At 39.4% G+C, this 7613-nt stretch overlaps 1 long non-coding RNA gene across 2 annotated transcripts in view; it reads right to left on the reverse strand.

Moving 5' to 3' along the window:
• Positions 1–383: 383 nt before the first annotated feature.
• Positions 384–7613, reverse strand: part of LOC103748728 — an 8541-nt gene continuing 1311 nt past the window's right edge. The window contains exons 2-6 of one of the 2 annotated variants that reach the window (XR_003846839.1): positions 7238–7364; positions 4307–4423; positions 3939–4044; positions 1152–1272; positions 384–469 (exon numbers count right to left, since the gene is read on the reverse strand). This is a non-coding gene — a long non-coding RNA (uncharacterized LOC103748728). The remainder of the gene's footprint in view (positions 470–1151; positions 1273–3938; positions 4045–4306; positions 4424–7237; positions 7365–7613) is intronic. The other variant, XR_003846838.1, reaches the window with a different exon arrangement.

The following is a 7613-nucleotide window of genomic DNA, read 5'->3' on the forward strand; positions in this document are numbered from 1 at the left end:
ATGATTAATATGCTTATTACAAAATGCACAAAAATTCAATGAAAAGCATACGTTGAGAAAATGTAGTTAAGGAAAAACACATAGGAAAAAATCAGCTATTATCTTGCATTTGGAAGAAATTTGACATGGGAAATGTGGAAATTTTAAATGAATAATTAAATGAAATGCTATTTGTATACTAGTAATTTCCACATAATTCATGAGTACAAAAAGTCATTTAACATTGACAACAGGACAAAGCATGATGAAATTCCTATAAATTAAATAATGAGAATCTCTTTCTAGAGAAACAGACCATGACAAAACCATTTCCACCTGTTTACCCTTCTTTACTTAGATTTTCTCACCTGGCCCCTCCTTCATCTACTCACACCTACCTGGTTGGCTACAGTCTTCCCTCTCTTCACATTCCAGAGCTCTTTGCTTTGCTCCAGACAGGAGACCAGAACAGGCTTACACCTAGCAAGACCTGCGTATGAGAAAGAGGCACATGTGCTTGCTGGATTCTTTGATTCTTTTTTATTCTCTTTTATTTTATTTTTTTTCTTTTCTTTTGCTGTTTTTGAGATGGGGTCTCTCTGTAGCCACAGCTAGCTTGGAACTGCCTATGTATTACCACCTGGCCTCGAACTCACAGAGATCCGGCCTGCCTCTGCCTCCCAAGTGCTGGTATTAAAGGTTTGCACCACCTCAACCAGCCTTGCTGGATTCTTTAGAAAGTACTGGATTTCTAACACAGCACTGTGGTCAACTGAAAATATAGAGAAGAAGAGATGGCTCTCCAAGTAATTTTCCAATTTTTATTTTCTGATACACTCATTAAAACACACAGGAACTTTTTCAGTTTCTATATGCTGAGATCTGTTGCTGAATCAAATGGCAGCTATGGAAACGGAACTTTAATATTCTGGCTACAGTATCATGTACTAATGGGTGACTGAAATTAAACCAAAAATAATGAAGATGTATCCAAACAAGTAGATACAGAAAGAAAAGAAAAAACATAAACATGCTCTTCATGAGGCTCAGACATCCCAATACATTACTTTTTAAAGAATCCAAGACTTATTCAACAAAACAAATGTGTACAAAGTAGTCTGTTCCAGTCAAAGGATGCAGATTAAAAAATTCTGTAAGAAAAATGTCCTCACCTACAGACACCAGATTGCTGCAGTTCTCCAACATCACCTCCTTGTACAGAGGAGCAGAGTCTAGGTATTTCCACTCCTTCTGGGAGAAGTCAAAGGACACATCCTTGAATGTCAATGGATCCTAAAATGGAAAATGACAATTTAACCATGTGCCTTTGAACAGGGTACAGGACCCAAGGAAATGAAGAGATAATTAGTAAACAAGTTCTGAAGTAGATAAGCAATCTGAAGTATTCAAAAGATATCTTTTTAAAAAAAAAATTTCATTGAGCTTTTGTACATTTCATACAACAGTTCTTAATCAAATTAAGACTCTTCTCCCCCTTTAATGCCCCCTTCCAGTCTCATGTATTCTGCCATACATATTAAGTCCCATCTACTCAAGCATTTTACCTAGATGTCCTTCAATGCAAGTTCATGCACTGGAATCCATTTAGCCTATCTAGAGAGCTTAAGGAACGTCTATTCTCCCTCAGTTCTCAGGCTAGAGCTGGACTGCTGCCCATTTCTCTTGCACCACTCCGGGTCCTTGTTTGACTGAGCTGGCATGAGACTTGTGCTCAATGCCACCACTGCTACAAGTTCACAGGAGCAAGCTTCCAATGGTTTGAAAACTTCTGTTTCCCTATGGTCATGGACCAGCCTGGCTCTTAGAATTCTTCTGCACCCTCTTCCACAATGGTCCCTGAGCAGGGGCTGGGTGAATTTTAATATAGGAGTCCTATCTGAGGACACACTCTCTGCAGTCTCTTATTCTCTAAAACTTAGCCAGTTGTGGCCTTCTGTGTGCATTGCACTCTGTTCTATAAAGAAGTTTGCTGGTGAGATTTGAAGGATGCACTAGTACTCTCTCCACCTCCTGTTCCACTATGTTCTGGGAGCCTTAGGTGTAGAGGTTCCATTGTAGATGTCACCTTGGGGTGGAGATCTCTTTGATGTACATGCTCTGTGTGTGACCAGTTATGAAAGTCTGTAGAGGCCTCCATTTGTTTCATAAAGATGAGTGTTGTACTATATACTTGTCTGTAAATATAAGGATCCATATTTATGATACAGTAAGAAATTTGTCTAGAGATACGACAGAGATATGGCTTCCTCTAGGATCTATGACTTCTTCATCCATGTATATTTGGCAATAATTGCAGTGCCACCCATGAGTTCATTCCCATTGCAAGGGCTTTAGGTTCAATTAGAGAGCTGTTGATTATCCCCAGATAAAAGTGCCACTACTGCACCAATAGAGGGAGTTTGCTGTGCCAAGTGTCATGGTTATTCAGCTGGACAGCTGGTGCAGCTGTTAAATGCTCAGACTCACAATTATTAAAGACAAAAGGATATTTCTTAATATAGTAACTCTCTATAGTCAACTAGTTAAATCTGTGCAAAAAAAATAGCATCAAGACCCTCCAAACATTTGTGCAGATTATGATTTTAGGGAGTACAGCACATAAAGTAAGCCCTCAACACAGGAATACCATTCCCTCCTATATTTGTAGCATACGAAATCAGCTGTATATGTTTATCCACTGTAAATTCACATGGAGCTGTAAGTCTGCTTCATAAATTTGAATGTTTATCACCATGCATTGTATTCCTAGCTAGGACATAGATTTTTAATTTACCACAACCTGTGTCTGGTCTGATTTAACCCTCTCCTTACAGGCTTGGTAGTGAGGCCAGTGCCCCAGGTCCAAAACACACATTCTCCAGCAGCACAGAGCAGAACATGGCAGAAGAATAAAGGAGGAACTTAACCGAAGAGCACCATGGACTGTGTGTGCTCTCCCTCAACAGCAAGAGCAGAAACAAAATCTTGTGATGTGTGTCCTAGAATCTGCATGTAATAAAGATATCATAGAAACATTAGAGCCTAAATACTCTAACATTGTGTTGGATAATCTCAATCTCTCTCTCTCTCTCTCTCTCTCTTTCTCTGTTTCCTTTTTTGGTATTTTTGAGACAGGGTCTTCCTGTAGCCCCAGCTGGCCTGGAACTCACTATGTAGACTAGGCAAGCCTCGAACTCATAAATCCACCTGGCTCTACCTCCCAAGTGCTGAGAATAAAGAGGTGCACAACCATGAACAGCCTAGTATATTCTCTTTTTGATTTTCTTTTTCTGGCCTAAAATATGTCTGAAAGGAAATCACTGGCCAACATATGCACCAAAAAGAGGGTGTGGAGAACAGGGATCAGCACTGCAGAGAATAATGGAAACATGGAGACAAGATCCACTGACTGAACAATGTTCATGTTGTGTATACAGCGGTTACAAAATCAGACAATTACATATGCGTAACATTTGATAAACAGAACTCTTTTCTGAAGTACAAAGAACCAGTCATAGAGGCAGTGCTGTGGCTGAGTGTGAAGTAGAAATGTAACAGAGAGGAAGAGGCCTGCTTCAGAAGCTCCACCTGGAGAACTCAGCATTTAGCAAACAAATGAGAACGGTTTCTTTCTCCAAAGAAAGGAAGAAAACTATCAGTGATGAAAGGCGAGATTCTGCATTAAATGTCATGATTTGTGTGCTTCATTCTGTAAATTCCCAGAAAACTTATTCCTAACCAATTTAGAACGACATTGTGAAAGTCTGAGATTTGGTGGAAAGCAGCTCAGCCAAGGGAATCAACTCCCAGCAGACAAACGAATACAGGTGTCAACAAACCCAGCAGCACATTGCATCAGGCCTGTGATGTGGGTGGGATTAAAATCATAAGCAAACTAATACATATCTGAATAAAATAAAACAAAAATATCAGTTTTACGTGCAGTTAAAACAACATACAGTGGCATATCCATCCTCCTTAAATTGAAGACTGGCGTGTTTCAGTTTTCACTTTCCTCATCAGAAACAATTTTGAGATGGTTGGCCATGCATTTACTGGATTACTCTGGAAAAAATAAGCATTGGAAGACAGAATGGGGAGATGGCTATGCTACATAGGTGATACAGATGTAAAGAATTCATTTGGTCCAGGTATGGTGGCACATGCTTTTAATCTCAGAACTCCAGAGGCAGAGGCATGCTGATCTGAGATCCAAGCCAGCCTGGTCTACACAGCTAGTATGTGGACCAGAAAAGGTTACAAGTTCACAATACCAAATATTTTGAGAAAGAAAGAGTATGAGGTTCACGTGCATGAATGTACTTACCTGAAAAGAAGCCATCTGTCTCCTCCTTCTGTGAGTTTCCTTTCCAGGAATCTTACATAAACATTCCTCTCTCCGTTTTGAGAAACTTCCTTCCAGTTCACTGAAAATCCACATCACCTGCCAACATAACAAGAAGAAGCACCTCAGAAAACAAAACAGGCCATTCTCACTGTCTTCCGTCACAGGAGACGTGCAAGAAGAAAGAGCTCCACACCGAGACCCCGATAGAAGTTTCTGCTTTCCTGCCTTCCAGCAACCTGCCCTGCCAACAAGATCACAATTCCTACTACATTCGTGGGAACGCAGCTGCCTCACCTCCTAACCTAAACTAGGCAGAGTAACAGGGGTTTTATCCTTTGGAATAGGGGCTAAACTAAGCTCTCCCTCAGAAGCACTGGCAGCTGACCCCCAGCCTGTCTTCTGCCTGCGACTGTTCGTTGAAACAGCACTGATGCTTCTACTTAGCTTCATAGACAGAATCTGTGGGGGAGGCACAAGCCTTTTCTGTAAAGGCTGAAGTTCAGAAGTAGTTCATTGTGAGTTTTAAAAGTCTATTCTTGGAGCTGGGGAGATGGCTCAGAGTTCAAGAATACTGGCTGCTCTTGGAGAGAACCCAGGTTGAGTTTGCAGCACACACATGGTGCTAACAATCGCGCTTAACACCTGTTCCCGGGGTTCCCACACTGTCTTCCAGCCTCCACAGACATTGCTCATAGGGATGCACCTACATACATGCAAATAAAACACTATTACTCATAAAATAAAAGTAAATAAATAACGTTTAATAAAAATGAAATCTTTATTATCTGAGGACACCATATTTTACATATTTATGACATATCCTTGATATTTTGTAATACATATACACTGGATATTGATCTGGTCAGTCATTAATATAGGCACATGTAAAATTTTATCTTTTCCTATAGGGAGTATCTCCAAACTGATCTTTTCTAACAATGCTAAGATAAAATTCAAGTTGGAGAGTTTTATTTACCTTGTTGTGGCATAGAACAGTAGAACTTAGTCAAGCCACGAACCACGACACTGCTTCTGTTATTTACCCACATTCTTCCCATTCACTGCAAACTGCTATTTTACCTTCAACATCTATCATCTGTTTTTTCTTTTAACGCACTTCTCGTAGTGCTTGCATTTCAATTTCCTTCACCAGACAGCGTCCACCAGATCAATCCTGTTCTCAAGTATGAGAAGGCTCCACTCTTTTCTACGATGGAATTGTAGTGTGTTCTTTAGAAATATCACATTTCAATAAATCTTTCATTCGTTACTGGGCATGATAAGTAGATTCCCTATTCTTCAAACAGTGCTGCCATAAATAGGGAGTACACATTATCGCTATGCCATACTGAATCCATTTCTGTTGTATATGTCCAGGATCTGGTGGTAGGAGCCACGCTAGCGAGAGAACACCTGTGGCTTGCTTTCGGTATCTGTTTTCTCTCACTTAGTACAGCCATTTCTAGTGCCATCCAATGACCTGCAAATTACTTGATTTCCTTTTCCTTTAACACTGAGTAGAACTCCATTGTGTAAATGTAGCAAATTTACAAGATCCACTCAGAGACTGAAGGGACATTTAGGTTGTCAACTGAATTTCAAAGAGAACACAAGAGAAACTTTCTTTTTTTAACTCTGGTTTCTCATGTACTTCACTGAGACATTAAATGTTTCTTCTGATGACTTGGGAGGACTTTGGCTACAACTAAGATTCACATTCTTGAAATTTCATGGGCAATATTGAAGGATCAGTTACTTTATAATAATTGGGCTTATAAGGCAGTTTTCAGTCTTGAAACTACCAAGTGACATTTCCTCCAGTATATACATTTTAATATGAGAATTCACAGTGTTAATTGTGTTAATTTAATAGTCAATTTCAAAAATGTATGTAGAGAACAAAATATCACACCACACCTCCTAAATACATATAGTTCTTTGTCAAAAATTAATGTTAAGGGGCTGGAAAGATTGCTCAGAGGTTAAAAGCACTGGCTGCTCATGCAGTGGACCTGGCTTTGATTCCCAGTACCCACATAGCAGCTAACAGCTATCTGTAATTCCAGTTTCAGGGGATCTAATTCCTTCTTCTGATCTCAGTGGGCATTATCAGACACGGGTGTACTCACATGAATGCAGGCAATACACTCTTACACATAAAATAAAAATGATAATAAAACATTTCTTCCAAAAGGTAATACTAAAAAGTGGAATCAGATAATATTATATATTAATTTATGGACGTCTGACTCCATGTCTTACAAATGTAATTTATAATAATTGATGGTAATTTGTTTGCACACTAACAAAGTATGCAGCAGTGTCTCCCTCAGTTCCACCTGCCTTTTGACTGGGTTTCAGAACATCACCATCACCCCTAGGACCCAGGTGATCGCATCTTAATGCACAGGACACCAAGTGCTCTAGCACTTTTGTATGCCTATGCTGGGTGGTTCATGATTTGAGTCTTTAGAAAGTACTTGGATTTCTAACACAGTAGTTCACTCAATAGATAGAGAACCAGGAATTCTACCAGTGACTCTCCAATTGGAATATTCCGTCAGAACACTGATATTTACAGAGCTTCTTCATGTTGTATAACTATTGTTCCACCTTTAATTATAGCTCAGCCCAAATTCCAGGTTGGAAATGGAACTTTATGATTGGGAAACAATATTATATGCTATAAAGTTTCTGAATTTATCATGGAACAAAAATGAAAGAAGCATAACCCCTCCCAAAAGACAGACAAACATGATAACAGACAAAATTACATTATAGTGTTCCTTTCTCCTCTGAGAATTTCACTTTATGAGATGTGAGACTCACTCACACAAAGTTAACATGCACACATAGTAGTTCCTCAAGGAACGCTGAGTGTAAGAAATTCTGTAAGAAAAATATTCTCACCAAGAAAAATGAGAGAGCTGTAATTCTCCACCGTCAAGTCTCTGTACAAAGTCCTCTGAGCAAGATCCAGGCATTCCCTGTCCTTCTGTGAGAAGTCTACAGCCACATCACCGAATGTCAACACACCCTGAAATGAAGAATAACAGTTTGACCACGTGTCTACAGGCAGATTGCTTTTCTTGAATCAAGGAGACCAAAGAGATTGAGAGGCATTTTTCTGATGTAGGGAGGATCATAGCATTCTGAAGATGTTTTTGGACATTGTCAAATTCTCTAATGCCTTTTCTAACTGTGGAAATAGGATGGCAGGACAGCCTACTACTCAGCATGCATACTATGCTTGCTTTTTTTTTTTTTTTTTTTTTTTTCCCTTGGT

The sequence above is a fragment of the Nannospalax galili genome, unplaced genomic scaffold (assembly GCF_000622305.1).
Source record: "Nannospalax galili isolate Female #2095 unplaced genomic scaffold, S.galili_v1.0 scaffold664, whole genome shotgun sequence".
NCBI lineage: Eukaryota > Metazoa > Chordata > Mammalia > Rodentia > Spalacidae > Nannospalax > Nannospalax galili.